General features: G+C 42.6%; 1 long non-coding RNA gene across 1 annotated transcript in view; it reads left to right on the top strand.

Moving 5' to 3' along the window:
* The first annotated feature begins 5,798 nt into the window (after positions 1–5,798).
* The window catches only part of LOC144141251 (uncharacterized), a 171,564-nt gene continuing 167,434 nt past the window's right edge, over positions 5,799–9,928 (top strand). The window contains exon 1 of the long non-coding RNA XR_013316496.1: positions 5,799–5,947. This is a non-coding gene — a long non-coding RNA (uncharacterized LOC144141251). The remainder of the gene's footprint in view (positions 5,948–9,928) is intronic.

Raw genomic sequence — 9,928 nt, 5'->3', positions numbered from 1 at the left:
GTCAAAGTTCCCGCACCATTACAATTGCTGCCTCATTTTTTTTCGTGCAGCAAAAGACTGGAATGGCCTCCCCCACCATATTGCTGCATTCACCTGTCCATCAACATTTATGCGTAGCGTAACAAGCCCTTTTTCAAACTAATTCATGGCGTTTTTGTACGTTTTTTGTAACTCCACCCCTTATGTAATGTCCCTCCGCGACCTTAAGGCAATAAAATGAAATGAAATGAACTGCCTCCATCTACAACCTAAGAAGATATATTTTTGTCTAGTTTGCGAAAGCGCTTGCTCGTTCCCCTTTTTTGGCTTATAAAAGCAGTGCAAATCAACTGCAAATATATATATATATATATATATATATATATATATGTGTGTATATACAGAAAGATAGGGCAGCAGTCTACAACGGCAAAGGAGGCATAGGGGTGTGGTTAGGCTCTTTTCTTTTTCACTACGGTTAATGAAGTAACCTCAAGCGTCAGATACACTTCTAGTAAATATGAATAGCCTAGAAAGTGAAGGAGAACACAGTCGCCCATATAGCCGAACTGGTAAGGCATTCGACATGTAATCGAAAGGCGTGGGTTCGGTCCCCACTCTGGGCGCGTGGTTTTCTTTCTTTCTTCTGTATATTAAAAAACATTTTAACTTCATTAACCGTAATGAAAAAGAAAAGAGCCTAACCACACCCCTATGCCTCCTTTGGCGTTGTAGGCTGCTGCCCTATCTTTCTGTATTTCCTCAACGAGCCCCTCATTTCCTTACTATATTATTCTGCGAAAGCCTAGCGAGGGTCTCGGTTCTGGCAGCCTTGATGCCTAGGTAGCATAAGAGGGCTTCCCGCCAGTTACCCGCTCATGACAGGCTGTAGACGCTCGAGTCACGCCCCGGGGATTGAAAAGAAGGTCCCCTTCTCCCCGTTTTAGTCAGAGTGGCGCAGGCTACCACCCTCAAGCGTCAGATACACTTCTAGTAAATATAAATAGCCTAGAAAGTGAAGGAGAACACAGTCGCCCAGATAGCCGAATTGGTAAGGCATTCGACATGTAATCGAAAGGCGTGTGTTCGGTCCCCACTCTGGGCGCGTGGTTTTCCTTCTTTCTTCTGTATATTAAAAAAAAATGTTTACTTCATTAACCATAGTGAAAAAGAAAAGAGCCTAACCACACACCTATGCCTCCTTTGGCGTTGTAGACTGCTGCCCTATCTTTCTGTATTTCCTCAACGAGCCCCTCATTTCCTTACTATATTATTCTGCGAAAGCCTAGCGAGGGTCTCGGTTCTGGCAGCCTTGATGCCTAGGTAGCATAAGAGGGCTTCCCGCCAGTTACCCGCTCATGACAGGCTGTAGACGCTCGAGTCACGCCCCGGGGATTGAAAAGAAGGTCCCCTTCTCCCCGTTTTAGTCAGAGTGGCGCTGGCTACCACCCTCAAGCGTCAGATACACTTCTAGTAAATATAAATAGCCTAGAAAGTGAAGGAGAACACAGTCGCCCAGATAGCCGAATTGGTAAGGCATTCGACATGTAATCGAAAGGCGTGGGTTCGGTCCCCACTCTGGGCGCGTGGTTTTCTTTCTTTCTTCTGTATATTAAAAAACATGTTTACTTCATTAACCGTAGTGAAAAAGAAAAGAGCCTAACCACACCCCTATGCCTCCTTTGGCGTTGTAGACTGCTGCCCTATCTTTCTGTATTTCCTCAACGAGCCCCTCATTTCCTTACTATATATGTATATATATATATATATACCAAGGTAATTCACGCAATATATTGTTTTGAGATACCAACAGTTACAGACCTTACGTACAGTTTTATTCAAGCAGGAAAACTCAACTGTTCCTATGGTGTCCCTGCTACATCACACACCATCTTTTTTATATGACTCCTGTTTTGGTGTCGTTTTTATCGCAGGTTATTCATAAACAAATTTGCTGATTATGTGCCTATGCCTAACCAGGTGAATTGAGAAGAATATCAAATTGACCTAAATAAATTGCGAAAACGTGGCTTCAACTGAAAAATATTAAAAAACCTGAGAAAATAACCTGTTTGCTTCACCGCCAGCAAATGGCTTCCATTATTTTATTAAACTCTCAATAGAGCTATTGCTAACGCTCCTAATTTTTTTGAACTTTTAGAAGTTGATAAATTACCTGACTTTCAAGAACAACATAGTGACTTTTTTAATAATTACCCACAATATATATGTTTTGATTATGGGTTTCTTGCGTCCCGTTATTGGAGATACTACTCTAGTTACGTCACTAAATTCGCTGCAAGCTGAACAGTGGAACATATCAGTGAGGTGAGATTTTTATCACTGATACGCCACCAAAACGCAGCAATCACTGCTGTGCGGCAGCGCCCGCTTTAAATCACGTCAATGCTTCGAGATTTGAAGCCTTCCATAATCGAACCGAAATGCCCGCCTTCAATCTGTACAGACAAGACACTGTATTTTACTTCCCATACTTCACAATGACTATAAATATGTTACTCCCACAAAAATTACCACCACGCAACATATTCATGTACGTTTGGACCACGTAACAACAGTGCTTTAAATTTTGGGAAAGTGAATAAACAGCATTGATTGCTCTCTTAACCATTACTGAATAAAAGGTTCTCACCCAATCTTTCGTCATTACAAACTGAGTAATGTTTGGCTAAAACTATTTGTGTTTTAGCATTTGCTATAAAAGTTCGGAACTTTCATACACCGCGTGAGCCCTATTTGTGTCCGGGCCAATCTCAAGACTTCATTGAATACCCCTTGCCTAGCTGTGGTTTTACAGGAAGAGAAATGTTTCTCTTTTAGGGAGTGGTAAATATTTCAGAGTTGTATTAAGTGACCAATGTACTCCTAGAGAGAAAATCTAGTCCTCTGACTTGACCGTAAGTCAATGTAAGGTTTTCTCATAGTTGGGTATACTGAAGATTGCTTGGGAACAGTCTTGGGCAGTAACTAGTTACTAATAACGCGTTATCGGTAACTAGTTACTTTTAAGTTGGAGGAACTGGTAACTGTCACACTGTTATTTTTTGTAGAGTAACTGTAACGAGAAATATCGTTACAGTTACTTTATTCCTATAAAAAAAATGATCCAACAACAACACTCAATAATGACCGATGTACAGTTTGCGCGTTTCACTTTTTCGGCTTTTCTTCCGCAGAACCTTCGTCGACTTCATCTATGCCAGCTCACTTCCTTCGCATGGGTGAAAAACATCTGGACTAGAAATGTTTAGGCGCGCACGTGTGCGTGGTGTCCCGCGCGGTCTACTATGAGCTCGAAGTTTCCAGATCTAAGCTGGAGTATTTTCCTTAGCAGAGTGACATCGCTCTCATCCAGGCCCTAAATAACGCTGCGACAAGCGCCTAAGCACACGTGCATGCATGTTGACGCGCCAGAACCGATAGTCCGACGCACTGCTGCACCGTTTTCGCTACATCTGGAGTGAAGAAAAAGTGCTTGACACAAAGGCGAACAGGAAAACAAACACCCAAAAAACGCCGCACAACGCACTGAAACCTTTCACTTTCGCGGAAGCCTGGAAAACTCCGGTCACGGCGTCGCTTTCTGAACAGCGCCATGGAGCCCCGTTTGCAGGGTCATAAAACAGCCCGGGAAGTCTCTCGGCGGCCTCGCGCTCGTCCAGCCCTGTGCGCACGCGGCACTGTAGAATGTTCGATTCACAAGTCGCAGATGCTTGCGACCATTGTGCGCTTTAGAGACCCCTGGCCGTATTTGGGACCACGCGTTTAGGACCCCTGGTCTAGAGGCTTCATCGAGCTGTACCAAGTACTCGAACGAGGTCGAGCACGTAATAAACTTCCTGCCTCTCCTGACATACGAAGACCCCAACGATGATGGCCACCGATTCCCCTCACACCGGCCAGCATCTTGGCCGGAAGACGTCTGACCACACTGCCACTGCACAAAGAAATCTTCTTGGAAAGCCTCGCGACTTCGTTTCGAGGGCTGTGGGTTGCGGCCGAAACGAAAACAGTGGCTACATCTGCATCTGAATATTGGGTGCAAGGAATACTTGGGCGAGCTTCGTTCGGCCTACGCCTCGAAGCAAACGAAGGTAGGCGTTCCTGGGAACGGCGACGTGATTGCTGTGGAAGGCTGGGATTGTGAGAGCAGTTTTTTTTCCGGTCGAGACGACAAAATCCGCCTTTGTGAGGACAGGGGGAGCAGGACGAAAGGGGGAAAATAATAAAGCGTTCATTTCAGTTTCCATTCCCTTTGGAAATATCTTGTCTCATTCCAGGAATGGGGTGTCTGAGTGTTGGGGCGGGAGAACGACTCCCGGGGCCCACGGACAAACGTCGCTTCGGCAATGGATCAAATTGATCTCCGTCTCCAACCACAAGTACGAAATAAAAAGTTAACAAAGCGCCTTTTTTGAGTATCTTTCAAAAACACCTCGACAACCGATGTACTCCCACGTCCGTTTCCCCTTTCCTCCAAGGGCCTCTCGTCGATCCGCCACCCCGCCCCCCTTTTCCAATACTCTCTCACTACGCGGGGCGGACAAGCGACGGCGTTGTGGGTGAAAATAAATTAAATTGACATTGAAAGATTGTTTCGGCTGTGTAGTCAGCCAGCTCGGTATAGTATAAGTTCGGCACCTCTGATTCCAACTTTCAAAAACAACTAATTCTATGCTACAGTGATGTTTGGAATAAATTTCTGAGTACAGATGCAAAAAAATAAAGTTCCTTAACAAGGATAGCAAAACTACCGCAGTAAAAAAATGAGGCCTACACAACGATTGTTGGCTTGGGCATGAGAGTGAATCATTTTAGGATCCCCTCGTGTAGGTTTTACTGCGTGTAGTTTTTACTACCTGCATGCCTTCGTACGTTTATATTAAATATGCAAAATCTTTTCTCTAATGAAAAACTAATGACGCTACTTTTTTGCAGTAACTGTAATTGTAACTAGTTACTTTTGGAAAATTCGTAACTGTAACTGTAACAAAGTTACTTTTTTCGGTTAGGTAATAGGTAACTGTAACACTGTTACTTTTCATCGGTAACGTGCCCAGAACTGCTTGGAACCACTTTTACGTGTTTGTTGAAAACCGCAATTTATAACCCAATATCTTGCTTTGATAAAATCACACTCGCACAAAAATTATAGGACGGGGTATTGGTCATTTACAAATTCCGGACGAATACATCACGACAACCCACAAACACTCAAAAAGTATGTTACTTCCGACATTTATAATTGCAAACATCGTCAGTGAGAAGCACATTTTTCATTTTGCGTTTTCTTTCCAGACTTCATGTCTAATTCTGATCTCGCTCTGCAGGGTAATGATCACTAAGTATGTATCGCTGTGTAAACGCCTAGGTAGCTGCTAGCTATAAAGCACATGCTGTGTTAAGCTTTGTGGGTTCTTACCATATTTGCGTAAGTAGAGAAGAAATGTTAATACTCATGTGACAGTGCCTACTGACAATGGTTTGTTGTTTATATTTAGAGATACGTCGAAACTGTGTGAAATAATTATGAACAACGTCTTTCTCATGCTTTTTATATTGAGAAAGCTCTAGGAACAATGAAACAGCATGAAAAAGGACAAGAAACCCCACAATAGATTTTAGAAACAACGGTCTGAAGATACATGTAGCATTGTGTTCGAATAACAAAATTTTGAACTTTTGTTCTCGAACCATGACAGTCACTGCTTCCAGCACGACAACATTTTAAACACCTTTTCGTGTGCAGACAACTAATATAGGTCACGGTTTATTACAGCCCGCGGCATATACAGACACAGCAAAGAACATGGTTCAAAATTTTCCCTGTTCAGCCCTGTCCCCAGTTACAGCATCTGTCATAATATGTGCCACGTATTTCTCGTTTTTATTAGCGCAAACTACCTGGCCCCCAATTGTAATTCCACCGGACCAGAGCCTGAAAGCGGTGAGTCTCTGTATGTAGGTAAACTGAAATTTTGGCTGCGGCATAACTAACCACTCTATGTTAAGGGGTAAGCGTTAAGGACAAAGAAATCATGTATTAAACGCACTCTAGAGCAAACTTTGCTCTCTTTGTTTTGTATTTGCAATACTTCTTTTGGGCATGTTCCCCAAAGTGTCATAATATTACCTGGTTGTAAGGACGTAAGGGGAGATATCCAGAAATAATTACAACGCAGGACAAAACAGCTCGATGTTGCCGAGGCCGCACGATAGTCACACGATAAGCGCAAGTTTCGAGCGCGTTCGAATTTTTTCGTCCCACCTTTGATCTGTTATGTCTTGCATAGCCGGATAAGAACTAGCTTAACACTATAACCTCAAAAATATAAAAATTTGCCTTCAGAACAGTTCCTTACTTCTACCAGCGCCCTTCGTTTAATAAATTTTCATAACTTTTTTTTACATTACAATTTTTACAATGTAAAAATTGTAATGTTACATTACAATTTTTTATGTGATCGCAAGAAAACATTGTACAAATATATTGTTTAATTGGCGGTTTACTACACATTTAGAAAGTTTGCGCACTGTATATCGAAAGCAATGTCAGTGCTGCATGTACGCCACTACATATTTTTGAAAAGGTTACATTTTGGAGTATGCTGCTTTTTTCTGCCGTTTCTTTACACATGTACCCTCTTTTTTGTAAGAAACCTTTATAAACGTTCATAAAAGGTAAAAAATGATATACATGTTTATTCATGAAAAGGTTGCACATGAACTGTAAGTAGTTCTAACACGATGCACTAGTTCCGCTGTGCCATAGCCTCGGCTCCAGACTAGGCATGGGAAAGGTAATACATTTGCGAGTTTTAAACACTTGAAATCTGACTCCCATGATATTTCACTCGAGAGATCTAAGGAATAGTTTTAGGACCAAAAAATATGAAAAGGTTTTCGCTAAATGATAGTGAGAAGCCGGAAAAAGACACTATCGCCAGGTTAAAAAAACAGTTTAATCGGTAGCATCATTTTACTCGAAATGCGCAAAACAAAAAGACGCCTCAATTGACAATTGAAAAGGGAAATGGCAATAGAAAGCACCGAAACTCTAGTTGCCTGCAGCAGGATAATTGCGATTTGGGCAAATATCAATCGATGAAAGAATATCTTTAGATTTTTTTCGCTAAGCCGATATGTCAACGTTGCATTGACACATTACACAACTCTCACATGTGCTGTCTAGTTTTTTAGATCCCAAGAAAAAAAAAACGGCACTGAAGTGCAATATAGAAAGAAATAAAACAAACTTTCGCCTCCCAGAAAACTGGGGTCTGCGTTGGCAAACTTGATTGTTGTAGTGTGGCGCCACCCCCGGTATCCAGAACAAAACACGCGACACCCCGCAAACCGGCATTGCGTCTTTTGCATGCCAGTGTCTTTCCATTACTTAATTTTGAAAGTGATATTTCTATATTGCTCCAATTTCCTATGAAGGACAAGGCAATATGCGTCCTATAATAAACGATAGAATTTATTTTTCTGCCTCTTGCCACAAATTTGCGGTGTATTTACGATGCCATATAAGGGTATTTTCTTGTGTCGTTTACAAAGGCTCTACATATAGTGTAGCCGGCTATCTGGAGTTGATCGCTGTGTACCTCAATAGGACCCAGGCTCAATGCGACAATGGCACACATCTGCAGAGACAAAACCGTCACTTCAGCTTGCGCACTTCCCGCGTTTTACCCATTTTTTATTGGAAATTTTGGGTGCAGAACTTTTTATTCCTCTTTGCACACCAACTGGGGAATGTGATAATTCCTCCAAAATAGCCACTACTTTTTTTGAGTCAAGGTTTTTACCCCTTTTACCAACGTTTTATCTGACATGCTGTGAAGACAAAAATTTATACATGACTACCTCTATTTCTTACGCCCAAGTGGGCTGGCCTGCAGATCTCATAGCCAAAAAGCCTCGAATATTTAGCTCACCACTGTTTAAAGCAAGTGAAGGCAGACATTTCCGGGCTGTGCTTTGCCGAACAAACCGAATTTAGACTCTCGTTACTCCAAAGCTTTACTTCTTTTCATAGGCGACGGCTAAGCGCAAAACAGAAACCAAGGCCTTGCGGCAAACTCTGAAAGACGAAGTATTGAGCAAACTTTTTGTAAGCTTCACAGCAGCTCTAATCATGTGAAAAAGATTGGAAGGGGGCCATGACTTACGTTTTCTGTGCCAATCAAGCTGTCGTGCCACGGAAAACAAAGAATCCTAGTAATGAAATACCTAAAGGCTATACAATATTGCCAGAAATAAATCCGTACCCTTTCGATAAAGCATCGTTTACTGCGATTCTTTCACCATTGGCAAGGAATGCTTAGGCCAAGTGTACCGATCTGTGATATGGAGATTAGGAAAACACAAGAATTACGTGTCGAAGCAGGACCACCTCATTGGCCGCAATTTTCACCATGGTTGATTCAAATATATGTTTCCAAATTACATCCTATTTCTGAAAACAAAAATATTAAACTAGACAGAAATTGCGGAAGGCGTCAGGACTTGCGTATATAAAAATCTAACATTTAAAAATATTAAGATACTTACACTTTTTTAACAATGTTCAGGCAAAGGTATATTTAAATCTAGTGTTTATTTGCCAGACGAACTTTGTGCTGAGTTTGCGGTGCACGTGGGCCCACATAACAGTACTTCTGCGGGCTCATCGCAAGATCCTTTTGTTCAATCACTATCACTTAAGGTTTCCTTGTTGCTTTGCCGTTGACCTTTGTTTAACTTGGTGGCGGCAATTGCAACCAAATCACGACTTTCTCAACAACATCATTTGACGCTCGTTCCTATCACTAGCCGTATCCAAAAGCGTGCTAAGTTTCACAGGTCGTCGCCAGTTGCGTCCAGTTAGCTTGAGGGGGTACCTTCATTGATCAACCGTCTTGTAATGCAGGCCCTGCAACGGCGTAGCTTCAATTAGCGCTGGTGTTGTCTTTTCACGGTATGGGCATGCGTCACCATTTCTGAAAGACGTTCACTCCCCTACTTCCCTGAGTAAAGTTTACTTTCCGTTACATGCGATTTCAAGCTCCAGCAATACGACTCCCGCAATTTGCACATTTTTCCACCGCAATTTTTAATATTGTTACCGTTTATGCTGGCCTCAGTGTCTGGCCTCGGCATATTCACCTCTGAAATCAGGCTCCACACGATGAAACTTTAAAACGTACTTAACAACGTCGCGTTACTGCCATTCTTTTTAAGCGTTTCGTCGTGAATACTCTTGAACCCGGAGTCTGTTAACCTGCTGGTCTGGAAGTCCTATTGTGCAAACATGTCAAACTTGGACAGTTGGAACCAATCTTTACTAATGCAAATTGTTTCTACGGCGGAGCCAAAGATGTTATCGGCGTTGTTGCCCCTTCGAAGCGTGTACTTCGGCGGGGAATTGTATCAGAATATGGAGTAGTTACAATGATGTACCTCTGATTATATCAGTGAGCGGGTGCTGATGAACAACGAGACTAGCGCACGTGAGTTGCAATAATTACGAAGCCGCACAGCGATTCAGAAAATAGAAGAATAGCGTTTATGAGCAGACAGACTGCAAACCGGAAATCTGAGACAGGAAACTTTGGAATAAGGTATTAGTCGTGATAGTCCTAGCAGCAAGAACATTTACCGAGCTATGCAAATAAACAAACAAGATCACAGTTCAGGTTGCCTGATAGAGCTCTTGGGGTCACACCTTTCATTTGTGTAAGTACGTGAGCCGAAGCCGATGTCTTCGCAGGTGTCGTAGACAGAACTGGTGAAATGGCGCCTTATCGCCGTTGCCTCAACTGGCCGGAAAACCAGAGTGCTGGACATCGTGGCAGGAAGGGAATACCTGCCTACTGCAAAAAGGTCATACGAGCCGAGGCTCCCCTGCGCAAAGAACACGTGTCTTGATATGCCGGAGGAGCCC

This window comes from Haemaphysalis longicornis, unplaced genomic scaffold, assembly GCF_048455015.1.
Source record: "Haemaphysalis longicornis isolate Haplotype H1 unplaced genomic scaffold, Haemaphysalis longicornis Haplotype H1 scaffold_6, whole genome shotgun sequence".
Taxonomy (NCBI): Eukaryota; Metazoa; Arthropoda; class Arachnida; order Ixodida; family Ixodidae; genus Haemaphysalis; species Haemaphysalis longicornis.
This window is presented reverse-complemented; position numbering and strand designations above follow the sequence as displayed.